This window comes from Heterocephalus glaber, unplaced genomic scaffold (genome assembly GCF_053883595.1).
Source record: "Heterocephalus glaber isolate CG9 unplaced genomic scaffold, H.glaber_assembly_v1.0 deba00001531, whole genome shotgun sequence".
NCBI classification, from domain to species: Eukaryota; Metazoa; Chordata; class Mammalia; order Rodentia; family Bathyergidae; genus Heterocephalus; species Heterocephalus glaber.
The window spans coordinates 17,560,658-17,585,233 of NW_028258329.1; positions in this window are offsets into that span (position 1 = coordinate 17,560,658).

The window sequence follows — 24,576 nt, forward strand, 5'->3', positions numbered from 1 at the left end:
GCCTCTGGAGTGAGTCTTAGAAGTGGGACAGTCCAGGCGAGGAGAGAACCTGGAAGGGGGCAGCCTCACTTGGGAAGGCCCCAGGAGGCTCATCAGCCACCCCGCAGCAGCTGGATGTGGTGGGCCCGGCCCTGCAGTCCTCACTTGGAGAGCACCTGAATGAGTCATGCTTGGACTGTGAAGCCATGGAGCCATGCCCAATACAATGCCCACAAAGGAGCATGATGGAGACCGAGGACCAGGGTGAGAGGGAAAGGAGTGTGTGTTTTTGTGGGTGTGTGCATGCGTGTGTGTGTGTGTGTGCAGGCCAGTGGGTGTGCGATGTGTATGCACTTGTGTATGAGAGTGTGTGCACACATGTGTGTGGATATATGAGCGTATGCAGGAACCCAGAGCATGAAGCCGCAGGACTGGGCCCCTTCCTGCTGCCTAGCCAGCCTCTCTGATTCTGCACTGATGAATTACACACAGGTGCCTTTACCTGGCCTGGAACTGAAAAACAAAACCACAAAGGCTATGGGAAGAGGCCTAACAACAAGAGCTCAGGGAGTCCTATTAACCAGCCCCTACCCAAAGCAAAGCAAACACCCCTGCTAGTGGGCAGGACTGTGGGCCTGCCCCACTGTGAACACCCAGACTTGCCTAGTCAGTCCAGCCCCGGTGTGCATCAATCTGGATCTCCAACACACCCACAGCAGCAGTGACGTTCCAGGAGCCAGGGTCCACTGTGTGGGTGAGTAGGGTGCCCCATCTTTCCCCTGAGAAGAACGTTTCTGTGCAATTTGTGCCTGGCACCATCTAGAACCATTATGTGCAGTGCCACAGAGTGCCTGGAACAGCTCCTGGCACATACTTATTGAAGGAATGCACGTTTGCTTTATTTAATCCTCACACCAGCCCTAAAAGAAAGGCAGGCAGCTCTGTCATCAGAATTTGCCAAGAAAGAACCTAAGGGATATGGAAGTTAAGTATCTCCCAGCAGGTCACTTCACTTGTGAGAGGCAGGGCCAGGCGTCCATTTCACCCAGAGCTGGCTCCATCCTTGTCCCAACATGACAGCCTCTTGCATGGTAAGCAAAGGAGCATCACCTTAAACTTGGGAATTGTAACACGTTACATGAGAAATGACTGAATTATAAACAATGAATTACTGTGGCCAGAGCCAACCAAAAGAAAGACCCTCATGAGGAACTGGAAAAGGAGAGAAAGAATGGAGGGGGGCTTCAGGGAGCCCATGGCCTTCTCTCAGGGACAATAGGCACACGGCCCACCATGAAGAAAAGCCTTGGCCCAGCAGAAATACTTCATAAGGACTCAAGGACACAGACCCCACAGAGACAGGACTCTCCTTTCAGGAAGAACTGAATCTGGCAGAGTCGGTGCCACTAGCATGGCCAGAGGCCCTGAACGCTGGCATGGGCCCTGTGTCTTGATACTGGCAAGGCAGGGACTCCTGGTAGGCTTTCACGATTGGGGACCCCTCCCGGGCCCAGATCCTCTGCAGTAAATCAGCCACTGCCATCTGGGCCACCTGGAGAGTTGGATATCATGAACATGTTTCTTTGGCCCACATGCCCCTCAATGACCTTGAGCTTGTCTAAGTGAGATCCAGTGCTACCACCCAACCCAGCACCCCTGAGGCCTGGCCACCTATGCCACTGACCCTCCCACCTACCATCTCAGCCCCAAACAAAATTGTCTCTGCCCTGTGCCCACAGGCCAGAGCTGCTCAAACCCCTATGGAGAGGTCCAGCTTTCTTGGCCATGGAAAGTTCATTATTTTAGAATGTGCCCACACCTCTGGGAAGTGTCAGGGCACAGAGCAGAGTGAAAATAACAAACCAACACCACCCAACAACAAATGCCACACATCACACAGGGACTTGACAAATGAAGAAAATATCTGGGAGGGGTGGAAAAAAGGTTTAAGGCTCTGAATCTTGGCAGGGCGAGGGAGGTGAGATTGAAGTCTCCAAAGGACAAGTCCCCAAATTAGGGCAGCATCCCTGTGATTGTGTGCCTGCTGCTCTTCCTTGTGTCCCGGGCTGGTGGACGAGCGCTCAGCAGTGGCCAGAGGGCAGACACTGGCGGTCCCCTCTTCAGGGAGCACCAGTAACAGGCCACATTAAATGATCTGAAATGGGACCACTAACCCCAGGGTTGGAGAGAGAGAGTAGGCACCAGGGAGAAAAAAGTAGGCAGAGACACAGGGTAGAGGGGTACTGCTAATGGAAGGCCTGAGAAGGAGACAAGGCTAGACAGCTTAGAGGGCTTCTCCTGCTCTTCTCATGCCTGCCCTGAAGGGCCTCCTCACTGCCTGACTCACCCATGCATCCAGTTCTGAGGACAGTGCCTCCTCCCCAGCCTCAGGGTCAACTCCTCCCTCAAGCTGGGTATTCTAACCCCAGCCATGGAAATGGCTCATGGGTGGGCTGAGCACCAGAAACTTGGGACAGACTTCTAAGCAGAATCATGTTGTGAGGCTCTTGCTGCCAAGAGCCACCATGCATGTGGGGATTGGGGGTGAGGTCACTCAGAGAGAAAAGGTGACTGCAGAAGAAACAGTGGAGTGAGAGAGCATGATTTGAGCCCTTGGAGCTGGCTCTGCCTGACAATTCAGTTATACAGTTTGGTAAGTTTTATTTAGGGTTAAGTCCTTTGAGTTTAGTCCCTGTTGCTCACAACCAAAAAGATCTTAATTGATCCAGATGACCCGGGTCCATCAAGAGGCCAAACAGGATGTTATCTCAGGCTGATGCCAACCAGGTTCCTTATTTGGGAAGCAGAGGAGACAGTGGCTGGGTAGAAAATTTCCCAGAGTGTTGTCAAGCAGATGCTACAGGCATCCCGCAGGAAGTCCAAGTGGCCAGCAGGGCAGGCCAAGGGAGTTTCACTGCACCATAGCTTTGCCTTCTGACAGAAGCCCATACTGCACAGAGGGGTAGAGATGTGAAGCCCACTGAAGAGTCCACCAACATTTTTCAAATTTAAGAGCCAGTGGCCTAAAAGTCATTTTTGGGCCATGGTTAGCCTTGTCTAGGACAAAAGCCACCCTGTGCATCTGTCTACTGCATGTTTCAAGCCTACAAATACAGCTTCTTAAATTATGGTTCCCTGTTGGTGACATAGGTTTTTTTTTAAGTTATGGTAAAATACACATAACATATAAGTTACTGTCTTAACCAGGGCTATGTGTACAGGTCAGTGACATTGGGTACATTCACAGTGTGGAGCAATCCATCTCCACCGTCTGTGTTCAGAATACTTCCATCATGTGAAAATGAAACTCCATCCACATGGAATGACTCCCCATTCCTTCCTCCCACTGGCCCCTGGTGACCACCATTCTACTTTCTGTCTCTATGAATCAGACTGTGTCATAAGTGGAATCATAAATATCCTTTTGCAATTGTTTTCTTTCACTAGCATAAATGTCCTCAAGGTCCATCTATGCCACCAAGCTATTGTGACATATGTAGGCGCAGTTGCTTACTGTGGCACCGCTGTTCTTTCCTCAGAGGGCCAACTCCTCACACTCAGAAGGCGGAGTTCAGAGAATGGGGTCACTATGTTTAAGTATAGGCCCATTACCCCATCAGCAGACTTGAATTGGAGCTGAGCTATTTGTTCCTCATACAGCTGGTAAACCTTCTTGAAATTCTTTTCTGACAAGCAACTAGTAATCAGAAGATGGCTCCACCCAGGGGGAAAAAAATAAAAGATTGTCCCAGGATCTTAAGAATAATTTGGCTTTCTGTTGATTTGCTTCATTGGCCTCACATTTCCAATCAACCTCAAAAGTCTGGGAGTTGGTGATTTTAGAAGTATCATCAGTTTATGACACTTTGCCCCGGGCTCAGAAAATAAAACATTATATGAGTGAATTCAAGAGCCTTAAAAAGAATTCAGCTTCTCTCCCACTGATAAATATGAAGCAGGTATACTCACAGGCATGGTCACACATAAACTCCACCAGAGGATACCAGATCCCCTATTTCAGAAACTTTTGCAGGTCATCCACAGTGATCATTCCTTCTTCTCTGGTCATTCTCAGGCTCATACTGCAGTGTGGGTCTCATTCTTTCTCTCAGATCTTTTTGCAGATGTCTCTCCGGCCCTAACTCGAATCTGAGACTCACCCTTTTGGCCCCAGGCACTGCCTGCCTCCAGCTTTGCTCACAGGTGTTTCCGGTCTCAGCCTTGAAAACAAATGGGCCAGGGGAAGGGAGTGGATACAAGCCTGGAGAGTGAGGTCTCCTGCTGTGCTAGAGCTCAGCCCAGGGTGGGAGACAGAAGGGAACCCTGGCACAAACATTTGGACACAAATGAACCAAGACTTCCTACCCCTTTCTAATGGGATCTCTCCCCTTGCACAGGCCAGGGAATCCCCACACTGTCTATCCCCTCAGGAGCACCTCTTGCCTTAGCCAGGAATTTAGGACCACTTACAGAGTGCACTTATACTTATCTATTAGGTAATAATCCCAATACCTAACATTCCCTTTTAACATTGGTCACATCACTCAGGCCTCATGTAAAGGGCTGGGCTTGAACAACTCAAGATTTCATGAGATCCTAGATACTCTCCTTATTGAATGGACAAGTCAGTTTTGTCCCACTGATGTGAAGAACAAGAGTTTGGGTTAGAAGTGCATTTAAAACCTTGCAGTATTGTTATTCAACAAGCATATATGACCCCACCCCCGATGTGGACACCTGAAAATGGCAGAGAGAAAGAGGTCTGGATAGACCTGGGTCAGAGTGCTGATTTTTTTAAAGATCCTTTTATCTTAATTCCATTTCCATAAAATGAAGGTAACATGTTCTTCATCAAAAGATTGAAGAATTAAGTAAAAGAGTGGATGTAAGATTGGCTTGTAAAGATCCTGAATGTCACTTTTCTTCTCCCCTCCCTCCCTCCTTTTTTCCTTTTCCTCAAATAAGCAGTAATTTGGGGGGGATTAGACTCCCTCAGCATTTTCTTCCTGCTTCCCTCACAAATGCCCAGCCCACTCTAGCTCAGGAAGAGATACACAGCTGAGGGGTCCAGGCATGGAACATTAATTGAGCCATGCACACTGGGCCCCTGTGCATTTAAAGGTATGTTTCTGCCCTTGGCTCTCTTCCCTCCAGTCTCAACAGAGGGCTGGGACCTGGCTGTCCCTTTCTCAGTGTCTTCCTCTGTCCAGCTGGCCACAGGAATTAGAAAGTAAGATTGCACTTGGGCTTTAAGACATTCTCACCATAAAGTTCAGTAGCCACCTAGCTACTCATAAAATGGTCTTTATTCCATTTGGTTCTTTATTCCCATTCAACATCTTGAAGACCTGAAGAAGCACATTTTTCAGGTCAAAACATGAGCACGCCTGGGTCCCTGGCAGATGGACCATCAAATTGTACCCTTGTATATGCCCCTTGCCATCAACGGACAACTGGAACCAAAACTGGTAGAGTCCCTGGATACTCGGAGAAATTCCTTCAGCCAGGACCCTTGTCAAGCCCCAAGAGACCTGTCCACTTTCCTCCAATAAGCTCCGGAGGGAAATGAAGAAGCGGACATCACTGACACACAAGGAGAGAGCCGGCCCACAACACACAGTGCACAAGACAGCTCTTCACCCAGTGATACTGCTTAGGAGAAGATGTTAACTACCAGGCTGGAAGCTTAAAACAGAATAGAAAGGAAAAATAAAAAGAGAGAGAAAAGAAAAGAAAAGAAAAGCCTGTTGCTAAAGAAATGAGAGGCCCCACCTCCAGCCCCAGACCAGAAGTCCAGTTCTCTCACCATCTGTTTTAGGTAGGTCAGATTTTGTGGCTAAAAAAAATGGATGCTGTCCCCATAAATATAGTTCATATTGCATTGCACATATTTATAAATATAAGTGCTGTAGCACCACCACATTGCCTGTGAAGAACGCAGGCAGGTTGTGATTAGAGGTGAGCCAGTTCCTGATTGTGGGTTAATTAGCTCTGCTAATAAACTGCCTGTAGCTTTACTTAAGAAAAATAACATATTTCATCTTAGGTAGATTACAGTGCATGTAAAATAGATATTTTTGCCTCACTAGCATCTGAAATGCTTTTTGTGGGGGAAAACACACATACACCATTCTCTTCTTTTAAAAAAGAAAAAAAAAATTCACCATCCCTCCCCAACATTCCCCCTGCCTGGATTGTGGTAAGGATGAACTTAATGGAGCTGGAGTGATTTTCCAGTTCAAAAGCTGATCTCTGGTGGTCATTGGCAGCAGAGCAACTCAATGACATCAGCAGGATTCCAGCAGGAGTCTGGAGATGAAGGGCCATGGGAGTTGCTCAACAATAGGGCTAAAGAAATACCTTAATTAGCAGTGAGAGGGAAGCTTGGAATGGGAATCCCCAGGACTTGGGGAAGGTGCCAGCAAGAAAGGACAGTGCACGAAAGAAACAGCAATGGATGACAAGAGCGTGGGTGGTCCGCAACACCAGAAGAGAAGCCTGACCCTGACACAATAGCAGGGACATTCAGACTCTAGGTCTGCTGGACCCTCCCATCAGCAAGGGTCTTGGAAACTCAGAGGTAGAAGAGACCTTAAACCTTGTCTGATTCTGCCGTGCCAAATGCCTGACCTGAGTGCCCCTTCTCTCTCCCTCTGGAAACAAGGCTAATTGGTAGGTGCATTCTTTCCTACGAATCTCAGGCAACCACTATGAATTAATTGGAATTGGCAAACCTCCTTGGCATCCCTGATCTAATCTTACTTCTTTATTTCAAGATAAGAAAAGTGACATCCAGATAAAGGCATGTTGTTTTAAGTATTTTAATGACCCACACAAAGGTCTCCTGACTCTACAACAAACCTCATCCAGGGGGCTTCCTTCTAAGGTTTATCCGCAAATGAGTCACAACCTTCCAGAACCCAGAAAAATAATCCATGGGAATGCAGGCAAAATGTCACCTTTGGATGAAAGAAGACCCAAGAATGTGGATTGAAGAGGGGCAGGGGATCGTTGGAGCCATGAGGTTGCACGTCAGTAATAAACCTTCTCCATGGGCACTAAACCAGACAAGACGACTATGTCAACTAAGATGAACATGAGCCAGTCAGGACGTCTCTGTTGCTAGGCTACTATAACAAAGTACCCCAGCTGGGGTGGCTTAAACAACAGTAAATTCATTTTCTCACCATTCTAGAGGCTAGATATCTAAGACCAGGGTGTAAGCTTTCCCCTGAAGTGTCCCTCCTTGGCTTGCAGATAGCCATCTTCTCACTGTGTCCCCACATGGCCATCCATCTATACTGTTTGCGTCCTAATCTCTTCTTATACGGACATTAGTCATATGGAATTAGGGTCCACTCTAAGGATCCCTTTTAACCTTCCTTACCTCTTTAAGGCCCTGTCTCCAAACACAGTCACATTGGGGGTTAAGGCTTCAATATATGAGGAGAGCACAATTTAGTGCATAACACAAGGTAATCAAACGAGAGCCCTTAGAGCTGGAGGGGGTCTCACCAGTTCCCACCCAGGGGTCCCTCTCCAGGACATGTGGGTGCTCTTCCAGCTCCACACAACAGCAACAGGAGCTCTGTATCCACACAACCCAAGTGCATGCAGGAGGAGAAAACAACACTGCCAAATAGACATCTATCCCCACTGTGGAAGGCAGAACATGGATGTATGCCAGGGAAGACAGACACAGAGAGATGCAGCACTGTAGGCTATGAAGATGGAAGAGGGGCCCACAATCCAAGGACTACAAGTGGTATCTAAAAGCTAAAAAAAAAACAACAACAACAAGGAAACAGACTCTCCTAGATAGAGCCTCCAGGCAGGAATATAGGCTGCTGACACATTGATTTCTGCCCAAGGAGACCTATGGTGGACTCCTAGCCTATGGAACTCTAAATAATAAATTTATTCTGAGTGAAGTAGTTTGTTACAATGGCCATAGCAAACTAATACAACTACCTAGAAAGTGATGCTCTTCCAAATGCTGACAAACTGAAAAAGGACAAAAGCCCCAGGAGGAAAGTTGGCAGAGGTTTTGAGAAGAGAGAGATATGTGGGTCCCCACTGTCCTCTGTTGATAGAGCATTTCCTACATGTGTCCATTGTGTTGAATGTGGTTAATTCACAGGTCCAGCCCCTGCCATTCCCCACGGCCTCTGGGACTTGTATGGACCTGCGTGTGGGGCCTCTAACCTCTGGAACAATGTTGGATATCATGGCTTCTCTGAAACCACCTTGTCAGTTCCCCTGGCCCAAGCAATATGCTTTCAGTCAGGATGACAAAATCAATTTTGGAGTTGAACCTGGGTTTTCAACAACTACTTGAAAGGAAAGGTGACCCAGAATTCCATGTGTCCTTTAGAAATTAGCATCTATAAAAGTCCTTCTCTAGAGTATGCTCTTTCTGATGCAACACTCTTCTCTCTGGACTCATCCTTTTACCCCCAAAGCCCCTGGCAGACAAGTCAATGAGCCATGAAGCTCTAACCCTTGCACTTGTGGGTGCCCTGGGGAGGGAGAAAGCCAAGGAGGCTGAGTGGCCCTTAGAAGCCGTGGTTCTGCCAGGCCAGGGAGCCAAGCCAAAGGCCTGCTGTCCAATCCTGAAGACCTTGGCAGATGATAAGTGTAGCCAGTTTTCCCTTTTCTCCCGGAGCCGGAATCCAGGGACATGTGCAATGCACGTCTGGGCTTCAGTGTAAAAATAAACCCATGACTGTCAAGCCCCAGCATATTAATGACAATTAATGATTCGTTTTAATCCTCTCCAGCTCTCTGTGGGCATCTGTGACATGTTCTGGGCTGGACGCCCCTCCCCACACTCCTACTTCCTGCGGAGCCCATCCATATGCTGAGCTGCTGAGGAATGCAGACTGTGGGGGAAAGTAGTCCAGTAGCGATGCCCACCACACAAAACCTGCCTGACAGCCCATCAGTGGGTGGGGCTCCCTGACACCACTCTTCTCTGGGACCTGCAGGACATAGGCAGCCAAGGAGCCGCAGCCAAGGAAACTGAGGCCTCACACATGTGCTCTGGAGGACAGAGTTTGACACTTCAGGTGTTCCCACCCCTCCATTCAGACTCTGTTCAAAAGAGCAGCCAAGTGTCATCCCACAGGGGAACAGCAGCTGCTCCCAGCACCAAGAAAATGCCACCCTCCTTAGCTGCTCTTCTGGGCTAGCTGCTTCCAGAGATAGCAAGCCCCCTCCATGTGTCCCCCCTACTGAAGCATGAGCCATCCTCACGGTGTGTCTAGTCATCCTCTTTTGTCCTGCACACAGTAACTTTGGCAAGCAGAGATCGTATCTGTCCAGCTGGAGCTGGGGTCACAGGTCCAGAATAAATGTCAACAGTCTGCCTGGCCACCTGGCCCCAAAGGAAAGAAGCCAAACCCACCTCACATGTGCTGTGTGTTCTGTGAGCATCAGCTCTTGTCCTTGCCGATCAAGTGGCTCATTCCACCCTCCTCCCACCTGATTCCCTGAGTGCCACTGTTACCCGCATTATTTGCAGGAAGAAAATAAAGCTCCTATATCTGAAATAGCTCAATCCATCCCCCATAGCTGCTAAATGCTGAAATCCTTATTGTGTCTGCCCAGTTCCATTGCAGTCCTTGCCTCACCATGCTGCAGCCTGCAAAGTCATGTCCCCAAGGAGACACATTTGGTCCTCGAAGCAGATCCAGGAACTGGATTTTTGTTAGAGTTCCACTTTACAGGTGAAGAAACTGAGAACTAAGCACATTCTCAAAGCCACAGAGCAGAGGTGGGGCTCAAGTAAACTGTTAGAGGATGATGAAGATTTGCATGTTTCTGATTGGTCAGCCCTGGGAAAATGGAGCAGAGAACTGAAGGGGCCAAGAGGCACTCCAGGGAGCTTGGCAAGAACTGGGCCTGAGCTCAGGGGCAGGAAGGGTATTGCTAATGCAGGGTGAGGTGGTAAAATGATTTGGTTTCCTGATCATCACACCAGTATTTCTCTGCAAACCTAGGGACAGGTGCTTGGCTGTCCCCAGTCCAACCCCCACATCTGTAATCAACTCACATGGGAGAAGGCAGGGACCGCTGGAGGCTCTGCCAGCCTTCCCCTGCATGTGACACACAGCAGATAAACTCTGCCGAGATAACACACTGCCTTTTCTTCCCGGTTCCATTTGGGATTAAAACTATGATGAAAAAAAATTTTTTTTAAAAGCTCTGAAAACCTAAGTCCTTGAAGACTTTCTCCCCCAACCCTTTGCAATTTCTCTAATTGGGTACTTAGCTAGGGTGGGAATGAGAGCTCCTCATAGGCATTACAGGGACACACACAATGAGAAAATGTCACCTTCTTAGTCCTATATGTTATTCTGTGCTGAAATTATACTGGGTTTCCACAAGGCAAATCTTTGGTGGCAAAGAAAATCTCCCTCCAAACCCCCTAGCTGATCTCAATAAAAAGAATCAGGTTTCTGTCATAGACTCAATTGAACTACCAAATTCCCCCCTGAAAAGTACAACCTCAGCCCAGCCAGCCCTGCAATGTGGGCAAAACACCTATCTACAAGGCTGATGCTTCCATTTCAGGCACCATGGTGGCCAGGAGGCTCTGACCTGCTCCCCACTCCGCCTTCAGCTGGCTCAGTACTCCTGTTCTGTTTTCCACCCAGCTTCTCCATTCACCTGCCTTCTCATCTCCTCAGGCCTGGGGGTGACTCCCAAGGGAATCCAACCTGAGCTGCACCCTTTCATCCTTGCCCTTTTTTGACCCCCTAGTCACAAAATCATGGGACTTCCACCCTAGCTGCAGCCTCTCTCTCAGATTAAGGTTGCTGCTTTAGAAGAAATCATCAGTCTCCACCTCCTCACCCAAGGAAGCAGCACACGCCCTAATAGGAATGATGGTGATGTGTGACAAGCCTGTTCCCCAAGCAGTCCACATGACCAAGAGCCAGGCACATCTGAGCAGGCATAGGCCAGACATAGACATACTGTTGAGTTATTAGACAGAATCCTGCAGTAGGGTCTTTTATGCCTAATGCCTTTCCTGTTTCCCCTGCATGTGCATGAGCATGCATATGTGAATACACACACACACACATAGATGCACACACAAACTGCCCTTCCAGTGGCCTCTGCAGCACATTGGTCCCACTGTCCAGCCTCTCTCCTGATCATTGCACTCACCTCCCCCCTGCACCCCTGCATACTCAGCAGACCTTGGCTATGCCAGTGCCTCCTCACACCCTTCAGACACCTGCCACTACCCCAGAATGCAGATAATCCCTCACCTGGCATTCCAGATCTCCCAGCCTGGCCCTGCAAGCCTTTCCAGCTGCAGCTGTCCCTGTGCAGGAACAAATGAATGAGTGGCTCCCCCACAGCTCTTTGTAGTTTCTTAGCTCCTGGGCTCCCTCTGAGATAAGAAGCCTGACTGAGGATTGGTGTAGACTTCCTGCCCTTGAAGCCCCTCCCCACCTTGTAGCCAAAGCAAATGGAAGAGAAGTCAGTCAAAGGAGTCCAGCCACAGTGAGGGGGTCAGAGGTCATCTGGCTGGAGGGCTTACTTTCCCTGCCTCCATCTTGTTGACTTATGCCTTGATCCTGAGGCCAAGGCCTATCCTTTTCCTGGCTTCCAAAGTAACTACAGACACCCTTTGTTTAAGGACTTTAACAACAACAGAGTTCCCTTCCCATGACTATGTCATCAATGAATTGCTCTCTAAATGAGGAATTGTCTATAGTATTTACACTACAATATTCCAAACAAGAAATGGTCAAAGGAAACTCCAACTTGACAACCTTGCTTTTATTTGCATAACTCTTACATACAGTACTGTAATGTATAACAGAACATAAACCTAAAGTACTCTACTGTACAGTGCAATCAAAAATTACTGTACTTTCTGTAGAAGAAGTCATCATAAGGCTGCACTGCTCCTCACAGTCCTGCATCATAAATCCCAATGTGGGTCCTAAGTCCCAGTGGTGAGTAGTAAGTCCAAACACACCTAGACTCACTCTGGGGATGAAAGTGCACCCACACTGCCCTGATGCAGGAATGGAGGAATGTAGAGATGGAAGAATTGCTTTGCCTCCAGGTCCAACCATAATACTGCTTTACTGCCTGTTCAATGTACCTCTCTCTCTTCCCTTACCTACCACAACCTCTCTCCCCTCCCCCTCTCCCTTTTCTCTCTCTCTCTTTCTCTCTCTCTCTGATTGCAAATGAGGGTCTCCACAGCACTGTCTAATATGGAAGCCACTAGCCACAGCATTTATTTAAATTTAAATTACTTAAAATGAAAGAAAATTAAAAATTCCGTTCTTCACATTTCAAGGGGACCAGAGCAGAGATGTAGACCATGATCACAATCTAGACTGTGATCATACCCACAGAAAGCCCTGCAGGATGGCGCTGCTCCTGGGGCCCCTATGGAGTGAAAGCTGGCCCTTGAATAATGCCACCATGAAGCAGACTGGGGTCCCCTCCCTGCTGACCTTTGTAAGGGGCCAGGAAATGACCTTTGTTTGGGTTAAGCTGCTGGGACTGTGGACTGTTTGTGGCAGCAGTTAGTCCCAACACCAGCCACTTGAGTGCCCCAAACTGGCAATACAGGGGTCAGCCTCCTTGGCTGATCATCTATGTCCCCTCCCTGAGACCCAGAAGGGTAGGACGAGGGCCAGGATTCCAAACTCTCATCTTGACCTTCCTCCCTCCTGCACAGGTCTGCAGCTCTTTGGCATCCTTCTCCCAACCTCTGCATTTCTTGCTAAACCTGGATGTTAATTCTAACTAATATTTACTTAGTCTCTTTCTTGAAGTGGACTCTTTTTGTATTTGAATAAATATATTAAATAAATGCAAAACCAGTATTATTTCCTAGATTAGTCAGGGTCCTTCAGAAACACAGAACCAATGGGTTATGTAAAGAAATGTAGTGTAAGTGGTCAGCTCACATGATTTTGGAAAACTGAAAAGTCTGAAGATCTTTAGTGATGAAGGTGGAGACCCAGCAGTGCTGCTGGCATAGTTTCAAAGGCCTGAGGCCCAGGAGAGATGATGGTGCAGCGCCAGATTGAACGCTAGCAGGCTGGAGACCCAGGAAGAGCCGATGGTTCAGTCTGGAGGGAGGGCAAAACCACTGTCCTATACTGGGCATGGTAGCACACACCTCTAATCCCAGTACTCTGGAAGATGGAGGCAGGAGGACTCCAAATTCAAGCCCAGCCTGGGTAACTTAGCAACTCAGAAAGACCCAGTCTCGATATTTAAAAAGGGGCTAGGGATGTAGCTCTGTGGTAGAGTGCTTGCCTAATGTGTGCAAGACCCTCTGTTCTACCCTGACTACTGAAAAACAAAACCAAAAACACAGTGCTAGCTCAAGGTCTCAGGCAGGGGGAAATGTCCTCTCACTCCTCTCTCCTGGGAGGCTCACCCTCTTTTTGTTCTATTCCTCCCTTCACCCAGGTGGATGAGTTCTACCCACCCAATCTGCTTTATTCAGTCCATTAATTTAAATTTTAATTCTATTCAGACACCTCTACAGACACATTCAGAATAATATTTGACCACATGTCCCAGTACCCTATGGCTAGTCTAATGGATACATAAAATAAACTATAACACTTGCAACACATTGAAGATAAATACAATGAAAACCTAACACTATAATTAAATCCAGCTAAGATCTGTAGTCTATCTTAAGCACAGAGTCTGAGGTCTGATATTTGTTCTCTTTAGGGCAATTATTATCAGGGAGGTGCTAAAGGCAAATTGATACCATACTGGAACTTTTACCTTAAAGTACCCAAGGGGCACACTGTTCCCACCATGTGACTCGTGTCTCCAGTGCATCCCTGTCAGTCCTACCTCAGTTATCTCCAGTTCCCACGAGAAGGATCCAGCCCCATTCAGGGGCCACATTCTAGACTATGGGACTCTGGGGGCTGAGGCCTTCTCTTAATGACAGTCGTGTCTCTCTCAGTGTCTTCCTTACAAACAGGAGCCACTTAATAAATGGCAAATGAGTGAAGTGTGGCCCAGACCATTCTCTGACCTACTTGGTGGTTTCTGTCAGAAGCAGAACATCCTAACAAAGGAAACGGGACTAAAATGTTAAACCACACTAATGATTCCGTCTACCAAAAAGCTCTTGTGGCACTTAGGGGCAGGGCTGTGTCTAAAGGAATTAAAACAGTCAATAGCTCCGGGGCCAGATTAAGACATTTTGAGGCTCAAACTATGTTCCACGTCATCCAAACACCAGAATGTATTTTCAGAGAAAGAACAGTGGGCATTCATGTCTAAACAGAAATAAAGCCGCATATATACACAAATGTAGTGTATTAGACAAGAAAAAAAAAAAGGAGGGGAAAAGGAGGAGGGGTAGAGAAGGCAAAGAAATAGAAAATGAGGAAAGACAAAGAAGGGAGGAGAAAGGGAAAAGGGAAATGGCCTGCCTGAAATTTTATCATGACTCTCCACTGAGTGAAACTTATCAGTGGTTTCTCACCTCACAGTAGGGAAAATTCAACCTCCTTTTTAGATGCACAAAGATCTGGATCATTTATATCTAAAGAGAAACCCCTAAGAACACCCAGCACCTACAGGTCCCCACAGGAAAAGCCAAGCCCATGCATACACAGGAGCCCCCTGGGGACAGCTTCAGCTGATAAAGCCTTCAGGTCACCTGGGACTTCCTGGGCTGGGGGAATTCTCCAAGGAAAATGCAAGGCTGAAGGTACTATTTTCAAAATTCTTAAAAAAACAAAATCTAATGGCTGTCATATATTTCCATACAACAGAACCTACTAAATTCTCTGTAACATGGTCCTGCACTTACTTCTAATATTAAATTCTATTTTTTTCCTCCCCCAAAGGAATATGAGTTCCTTACATTTGGGAACTATGCATTTGCCTGATTTCACTTATTTTTTAAAATATCCTCAGTGCCTGGCCCAGACCCTTGAAAGATGTATGATGGATAAGTGGATAAATGAAATAAACAAATGCATAACTAATGTGAAGGCAAATTCATTAGTAGTAAGTGGAGATTATTTGGAAGGAAAAAATCACTCAAAACAAGTTAAAAAACAGTGAAAAGGGTGCTAGGCAACAAAGGAGCCTTTGACCAGGCACAGGCACATTTGTCCCCACACACAAGGTCTAAGAAACCTGAAACTCCCCAGGGGAAATGGTCCCAGAGTTGTCTGCTTCTAAACCACTAGCATCTAAAGCAGCATTTCTGGAACTGAGGTCTGGAGTCCCTAGCACAGATGGCTAGGAAATCTGCTAAAATGCAGGTTGCTAGGTCCTACCCCAGAACCGGAGGATCTGAACCTCGAAGACCTGGATGTGGGAGTCTAGATTTCTCGCAAGTTGTTTGGTCGTTCTTAAGCAAGTTCTGGTTTGAGAACCTTTGCCTTAAGGGCTTCTGGGCAAATCCCATTCAGGCCACCTGCTGCCTGGGGCTGGGAATGGGCTCAGAGCAGTCATCTCATCTGCACACTCCAGCTGTGAGCGCTCATCCCTCACCTGGGAGCCATAAACATTGTGTTAGAGAGAAGATGTAGCAAGAACCAGGCGTAAATCATGCTCTTCTGCCCTCCCCACCCAGCCTTTCCTTAAGGAAGGCCCTGGCCCCTGGGACTGCTCACCAGCTATTTCAATAAACTCCAACTGGCCCTTTATCAGATGGTCCAGTCAATTAGAAGTTCATCAGGAATCAATTTGTGAGGCCCAGCTGAGATGTAACTATAGATCAGTGCAATGGCAACTGATTATCCCACTAATGGAATATTCCATTGATTAATTGAGTATTTAAATCTTTCAGAACGTGGCTCTGCTTGCTCCCATTGTCACTGGAAGAAAGGGGTAGGACAGGGTCGCAGTCAAAGAGGAAGATGATGGTTCTTTCTTCACGTGGCAGCTCTCAGCAAAATAACAAGTGAGTCTCAGGTTCTCAGAAAGCAGGTATGATACAAGATTTTCAGCACAGGGCTTAAACTTCCCACCACGGGCTGCACCAAGCAGGAAGCATCCTGATAAGTGCTATGCCGGGAACCTCCAAGGAATATTCATACTGGGAGCCTCTAGAAAACACAGCTTCCTGGGCCTGCCCCCTAATCTGATTGAGCAAATTTGTGCTGGGGCCTGAGGCTGCATTCCTAGCAGGCTCCCGAATAAAGCTGGGACCACACTTCCACTAGCATTTTCCTACAATTTACAAACATACACTTTAGCAAGGCAGGGCGGCGGGGGGGGGGGGGGGGGGGGATGACACATGACAAAAATTATGTGATAACCTACTTGGGTTATGCTACAGTCTGAAATTTTAAAATGCACATTGTCATTGCCAAGGCAGTACTGACAACGAATGTAATGTACACATACATGCTATATCAAAGAAGAAGCGGATGTTTCCACTACACATTTTGCTAGGATCTTTGACTAAGAATGAGGTTTGAGCTAGGTGTAATGGTACATTCCTCTAATCACAGGGCAAATTAATGACTTAGTAAGACCTTGTCTCCAAAAAATTGTTTTTCCTTAAACGAGGGTTATGAATATAGCTCAGTGCAAAGACCCTGGGTGCAGTTCCCAGTACAGAGACAGAGACAGAGACAGGGAGGGGAGGGGAGAGGGGAGGGGAACAGAGGAGAGAAGAAGGGAGGGGAGGGAAAGGGAAAGGGAAGTTTGGTTTAGGGGCTTCATCCTGATTTCAGTTCTTAGCTGTGGGACTCTGCTTCAGTTCTTCTCCAGTTCTTCCTATAAAGAGGAGTCTCATTCCTGTATCACAGATAGACTTGTGGTAAGAATGCACATAAGGCACTTAACATGGCATTTGGCACATACTAAAAACGCAATAAATGGAAGCTATTACTACAATTATCCTGATACTCAGTACCTAAAAAGGTCTCAGAAGTCAGCTTCCCTTTGGGGAAAAGCACAATGGATCTCTGTTTGCTGGGATGCAGATGCATCTGCTTAAGGGCTGGGAAGATAGGAGAAAGCATCTTGCTCTGGGCATCTTCTCTAGGTTGCTGGGCTGGGTCTTCCCCACAGCCTCACTGTGGAGCTGAGTATGTGCAGGATGCCAGGGCCTTCAACCAAAATTTCCAGAACAGCTGGTGAATAATAAAGGAAAAGGAGAGAAGAAAGGGAATTGGCATTCACTGTGGGCCTATGCTATGCTATGCAAGTTTCAAAAGCGATCTCATTTAATCTTTACTGGAGCATCCATGGGTCAGTGTAATTATTCCTGTTTTCAGATTTGGAAAATGGGTATCAGAGAGGAAAAGAGTTTAGCTCCAGACAATCATCTGGTGGGCAGGAACGGGAGCCCAGATTTGCCTAACTCTATAGTCGGTGCCCTTTCTACCATGCCAAACCATGTCCCAGCTCTGGGCCTCTGTGCAGGTGTGGGTGTACACTTGTAGGTGACACTGCACTGTTTTCAGACACCAGGTGGAGGTAGGTGCATATCCATGCCACATGGGAAGATGCAGCATCTGCATTCAAAGCACACTGAAGTAAGTTATTCTAGTCACTCAGATTGCTGCCTATCCCTGAGGATCTTTAACACAAGGGTCCATACTGTGGGGTCCAATCTTTCCTGGACAAACACAGATTGCTTCACTAGGCCTTCAATTTTCCTGTGAATGACCTGCAAAGCACAAAGAAGGTCACTGGGTCTTGAATTATTTTAGCCTGCAAACCACAGCAACAAGGGAAAAGATTCCATAAGCTACCTATTATGCAGCTCTTGAAAACAAAAGTCATGCCTGGAATTAATAGCAAGTGATGCCTGATTTTCCGACACTGTCAGAGGTAATGTGTTGATCCATGCCACACCAACCTGGACCCACCATCATCTTATAAAAATTAGTCCTAGCTGGACATGGTGGCACATACCTGTAAGCCTAGTCCTCTGGGAGACAGAAGCAGGAGTGTCATGAGTGACTCAGGGAGACCCTGCCTTAGAATAGAAATAAATAAATAAAAAGGGTTGGGGATGTAGTTAGTGTAAAGGCCCTGAGTTCAATCTCCAGTACTGAAGAAAGAAAGGAAAGAAAGAAAGGAAGGAAGGAAGGAAGGAAGGAAGGAAGGAAGGAAGGAAGCAAGGAAGGAAAGAAAGACCCTAAAAAAGAAGAACTCATCAGAACCTATGAGAACTTCCAGCTTTGATATAATTTTTCTACTAGTGACTTGAGCCAAAGCCTTGGGAGGTAATAACAAATCTGAGAGAGTAAGACACTTGCATGGGTATGTCTGCCCTCAGCCCCAACTTTCATGAATATACTTTCTCACACCTGTATTTCAGCTGTTTTGGGTATCCGTGAAATGGATCGCTGTATTACTTATGGCCTTGCACTAACCAGCTAGTGACCTTAGAAAGTCACCTCCTTCTATCTAGCCTCCATGCCTTCAGTTCTAATATTGTGTGATTCAAAAAGATCTTCTCCATTTGACAGATAGGATTCTAAGGGTCCTTCCTGTCTTTGCAGAGAAGGTACCTGTCCTAGACAGAGATGTCTCCTCAAAGGTAATTTGGGCAGACAAAGCATGGCATAGGCAACTTTTCATAGCCATGTGGAGGGAAGACAGGGCTGGCACGAAAAATTCAAAAGGCAAAGATCACGATTTAGACGGTGGTGTCAGGCCACACCCCACCTAACCCTTTGCAGACTTCCACTGTGTCTTGTGTGGGTTCTGAACCCTGCCAACTGCAATCTCATCTTGGCTGGTTCCTGAGCCAAGAAGAGCCAATCATACTGCTTATTCCAACCACCCTCCACTGAATGAGGCAGAATTTAAGAGGTGACGTGGAACTTGAACATGAACTTCTAGGTGGATATGGGTCAAAGTGACCCCCTGGACACTTTTGAGACCCCAAGAATGACCTTGGGTCCTGACTCCTGGACCCTTGAACCCACTCTAGTTATCTCCAAGAGCTGACCTGGAGCCTGACCTTCCAGCATATTTCCACCAATCCCTTACTCATGCAAGAAAGTGGTAGAGGAACTAAACGGACCCCTTAGGACTTCTCTCCCACCACCATCCAGCGCCACATGCTTAAGGTGGTAGATGGAACAATGAACAGGTAAGTGAAGATACTTTCAGCTGCAGGTAACAGAACATATCTAATAAAATTAATCAAGAAGGGCATTTAATTACTGCTATGGTTTGCATGCCCCCATCAAAACTGATAACTCAATGTAATCCCTATTGGGAGGTATTGGGAGGGTGGAGATTTAATCTGACTATGGTATTTGGAGGGGGCATATGATGGAGGTAATTAAAGTTAACCAAGGCCATCAGGGTGGGCCCTAATTCAGTGGGACTGTGGCTTCATTAAAAGAGGAGGAGAAAGCTTATTAAAGACATTGTGTCTCACCTCTTGCCTTGTGGTGCCCTACAGTCTCCCCATGAGAAAGTCTCATAGATGAGCCCCTCCTTCTTTAAACTTTCCAGCCTCCATAACTGTCAAAAATAAATTTCCTTTCTTTAAAAGTTACCCAGTTTATAGTATTCAGTTATAGAAACAGAAAATGGACCAGAACATTTACTTAGTGTAGCAAGTTACAGAAGCAGGAAAGTTAAGGGCTATTTAGTAGCTCAACAAAGTCATCAAGTAACCAGGCTCTTATTGTCTTCCCTCGCCTTCAATTTCCCTCAGGCCTGTCTCACCCCCCACCCCCCACCCCCGTTTTGGAAGTGACTGCTGTAGTTCCAGGCATTATATCCTTAATCATATTCGTAATAAGGAAAAAAGGGGCATTTTCTCTTCATTGTCTCTCTTTTTTTTTTTTTTGGTACCAGAAATTGAACTCGGGACCTTGCACTTATAAGGCAGGCAGCAGAACCACTGAGCTAAATCTCAGGCCCTCGTGTGTCTCTTTTTAACAGAGAGAAAAACCTTCCTTAGTAACTTTCTTGCATATTTCCCCACTGGCAAAGATTCAATTCCATTGCCTATATTCTGAATCCATGAGGCCCTGGGAAAGGGAGTGATATTTTTAACACTTAGTGTAGAAGGCCAACTCTAAAAATAAGGAAGGACTTGGCCTACAGAGAGATAAACAGTGGTATTTCTCCCACCTGGTCGGATGGGCATTTATCTGGGTAAGGGAGAGCACAAATGTCTCTTAGACGTGAAATTTCTTCTTTAATGATTTCAGAGTTCAGGATGGTGTGAATTTTAGAGAGCGATTTTGAGGTGGGAGATGAAAGGCCATGTCAGGCACACAGCTTAGACATATGGCAGGCAAGAATGGCAGACCCACAGAGCCATGCCTAATGCAGCTAGAGCTGGTGCCATGATGAGTGTCAAAGCTCCATGCTCCATGACACGATGCTATGCACATAGGATATTGTGATGGTGCTACGAAAAGATGCAGTCCAGTACTCATGGGTGAAGAGTGTACAAAGAAGAACATGCTCCCTAGAACAAGCAAAGGACTCTGCAAGACTCCAGCCACTGCCCAGGTCTCTGAGCATTGCTGGTAGATCTTGCCCCATGTCTGCTTTTGCTCTCCCCTCCCTCATGCCAGGCAGGCAATGGAAAGGACTCTGAGTCCCATGGCCCAAACCTCATGAATAATTTCGGTGAGCAAGAAGAAACAACTATTTTTTGCATCCTTTCTCTCTCATTCCATCCTTCTACTTTTGGTCCCATTAGGACATATGTCACAATAAGATAGCTCTTGAGAGCAGCAGGAAACAGATAAATGTGGGTCACTGGGATGCAAGTGGCCTACTCCAGTGAGATCTGTTTGCTGTCATGAAGGCCCAGATTGGCAAGTAACCTCCCTACTCCTATCAAACTCTGTAGGGGCCAAAAAAGAAGTCATGGGCTCCACCAGGGAGAGCCTCTTAAAGGGCCTGCTCTTTCCTATACACAAACTAGGTGTCCTGTGGACAGTGTTGTAACTAGTGGAAATGAACACACCCTAATACAGACTATGCTCTGTAGGTTTCCCCTACATGATTTAGGTTCCCCTGATTTCTTCTACAAGTAGAAGTGGGCTTTGGAAAAGCTGTATGAGGTTTTGAGTGGCAAGATAGGGCTTGAAAGCATTTGGGTTGGGGTATGGTCTGTGTGTGTGTGTGTGTGTGTGTGTGTGTGTGTGTGTGTGGTGGTTGTGGTGGTCAATAGAACCAAACATGGACACCTTGAGTCAATGACTAGGCTTTCCATTGCTCTGAGTGCTGTCACCAGAATGCCACTGTTGCCCAGGGCAACTGCAGAACCAACTGGGGTATGAGCTGAGAGGACAGCCCCTCTTGCACCTGCTGAGTTTGACTTAGTTCTCCCAGGTTACCAGCTCCTCATCCCCAGCAATCCACAATGCCACAGGAAACCCTGGCCAGAAGCCTACATCCACAGGCCCCTACACAAGCCATCAGCTACATCAACTCAGTGAGTATGCTACTCCCATGGTCTCTGACTTCCAAGCAGTAGGTATCATCCCCTCTATTCTACAGAAGAGCCATCAGGTAACCTTCCTAAGGTCACACAGCTGGTAAATGACTTATTGTGGATTTGGTATCTGATCTTTCTGACTTAAAACTCTTCCACAGATGAAGTCTCCATTTTCCCTGGGGTGGGATGGAGGATCTCAGGATGCCAGAGGGTAATAGAAGACAGCTGCTGTGCCCACATATGACTGGTACATTTTTGCACCATGAGAAGCTCTCTTCTTCCATGGCAACCACTTGGGGTTTCAGCTGCTAACCCCGTCCTCCAGGACAATGGCTGCCTAGGCCAGACAGGGCTGTGTTCCCACCGCTGACTCCAAACTCTGACTGATAAGCCCTGAATCCCACTTCTTCTTCCCTAGTTTCTCATTTATTCTTCCAAGGAGCACAATAAGCACAATTGATTTTAAAATAAAAATCTCTGGCTTATTTACAAGGGCATTATTCATAAAGGTTAAAAGTGATGAGGATGCCTTATTTCCCATTACCCTCACTTTCTAACCCTGCACTTGAAACACCACAGGACCACGGTCACCTTGCTATGTGGCACCACGTGGGGGCGGCTGGTTCAGGTGGCCATGTGTATAGCAGTTCCTGCATGTCCTTGGTTCTGGGTGAATACAGACCACAAAGGACAAAGGCTTGTAAGTCTGCAGAGCTGGAAGAGGCCTTCGATGCTATCAAGTACAACTGGTTTCTCTGTTAGAGGAGGAACATGAGGGGAGTTCCATCCAGAGAGGGGAGGAAACCTTGGGAATTCATGAGTTAGTGTGAGCAGAAAGCTCATGGAAATCCAGAGGAAATTCAGTCAAAAAAGGAAACATGCCCTCCCCACCTTGTGACAAAGCATTTTTTTCTATGTCAAATGCTTCCCTGGGAATTAAGCTTGTATTTTCCTCTATCTAGTGAGTAAAGTAGTGGAAAGGCTTCCTAGAGAGACTTAGAAATTTAACCATGGAAATGGAAATGTGTTGAGTGACTTGTTGCTACCATAACAAACCACCTTAAAAAGAGAAAAGGTTCATTTTGGCTTCAGTGCATGAGCAATGGGCCCCACTGCTTTTGGGCCTGTGGTGAAGCAACACACCACAGTGAGAGGACATGAAGGAACAAAGTTCTGACTTTGTGGCTGGGCATGAAAGAAACAAGAAGAGGTCAATGTCCCACCATCTCCTTTAAGGACATACCCCCATGGCTGCAAACCTCCCAAAGGCCCCACCTCTTAAAGGCTTCTACCACCTCCTAGTAACACAAAGCTGAGGATCAAGCCTGTGTCACATCCACCTGTGGGGACATTTCAGACCCAACTATAGCAACAAATGACCCTATGTTCACCAACAGTGGCAGGGAGAAAGCTCCTTTGAGAGGGCAGGTGTAGGTGAACCTGTTGTTGCTTTGAGGGTGTGAAGAGAGTTGAGGAGAAAGGAATATGATTAGGTTCTGAGTTCTGGAAGCAGCATACAACTAAACCAGTCTCAACCCAGGGAAGTTTAGCAAGTAGAAAGACATGCCCAGAGATGCTGTTCCTTGGACATGGACTATGACTTAGGGTGCATGGAGTGACAGGGAGATGACACAGGTTTGGATAGGACACCAAATTACAATGCAAACAGAAGAACCTGCTCTGGGATCCTGACATCCTTTTGATGGTATATACTGCAGTCTGCCTTATGTTAGTGGAAGCTGGTTTGGCCTGTCTTGTCCTTCCGTCTACAACATTACCTCCTTGAGGGCAAGATTCATATCAATGCTCAATGACCTCACACTTAGCCTTCTCCAGGGCCAGGAGGAAGCACCTGTGGGTTGCCCTATAAATTGGGTGGTAGTCTTGATTGACCCAAATTAAGATCTTTAGAAGATTCAGCAGATCTCTAGCAGGCAGTTGGGATGATGCCAGAGAGGGTCAACCGAGGGCCAATGCATATCCCAAGATGGGTATGTATCAGTGAATTCATCAGTCCAAGACCTGGTTCTCAAACTGAGAAGCTCAGAAACTTGACATATCAACACACTAAGAATTGATCTGTCACTTGGGGACAACTTATGTCAACTGACTTCAGAGATATATAAATGAATTCTGATTGATTAGTTTATATTGAAAAACATTGTAAATGTTAAGTGTCATGTAGATAAAAGTGCCTAGGTGTATCTGACTAGAGTAAGTTCTCTTGATTAAGACCCTTCCATCAGCACTTAATGAACTGAAGCATCTCTTTCATCCAAAAATAAAATCATAACCTAATCTCATTGGGATTTCTGCCTTAGCTCTCTCTTCTCCCCTCTGGAAGGCTCTAGAAAGAATTATTCATTGTCTCCAGTTTTCCTGCTCAATCCACTTCAACATTACTTCTGTCCAGCAGTGACATTTGAAATATTAGTTACCAATATGGCTTGAAACTACAAAGTGCTAGAGGGCCCCAGAGCTTCCTAATGCCTAGGAGGCTCATTTTTGTTACTGGACCATGAACAAGTTCCTGGGAGAGCCAAGGAAAGAGCACAATGGGGTAGGGTGGTGGGAGGTCGTTCATGGGGGTTGGGGTACATTTTAGTCACTTTCCTCAAAGCCAAGACATAATGCCTGACACTCATAACTTAAAAGAGGAGAGATTTATTTTGGCTCACATTTTTAGTCCACAGTTGGCCAGCTCCAAAGCAGAAAGGTGTGGTGGAGGAAAGCTGCTTATGTCATGGTGGCCAGGAAGCAGAGGAAGAAGCAAGGAGCTAGAGAGGGAGATATACTCTTCCAGGTCATGCCCTCAGCAATCTGTCTTTCCTGACCAGGCTCCACCTCCTAACAACAAGTCAGCTATAGAATCTGCATGATTCAGTCTTCTTTCCAAAAGTCCTTCCTATAAATTCATGAGGCTTTTGGGGAACATCTAGACATAAACCATTAACAGGATGGTAGCTATTTATCAACCTGCACATAAGTATTTCAATATTTTAATACAAAGCTGTATCATTAGGTGTGGTATGAATACCAGCCTTGCTCCATCACTCCATGTAAATAAATAGTTCTTGCTAAGGCCATCAATGATTTCTGTGTTGCTCAATCTGGTAAGGATGTTTTTCAGTCCTTATCTTACTTGATCTTGCAACTACATCTGACTCTCCTGACAGTTCCCT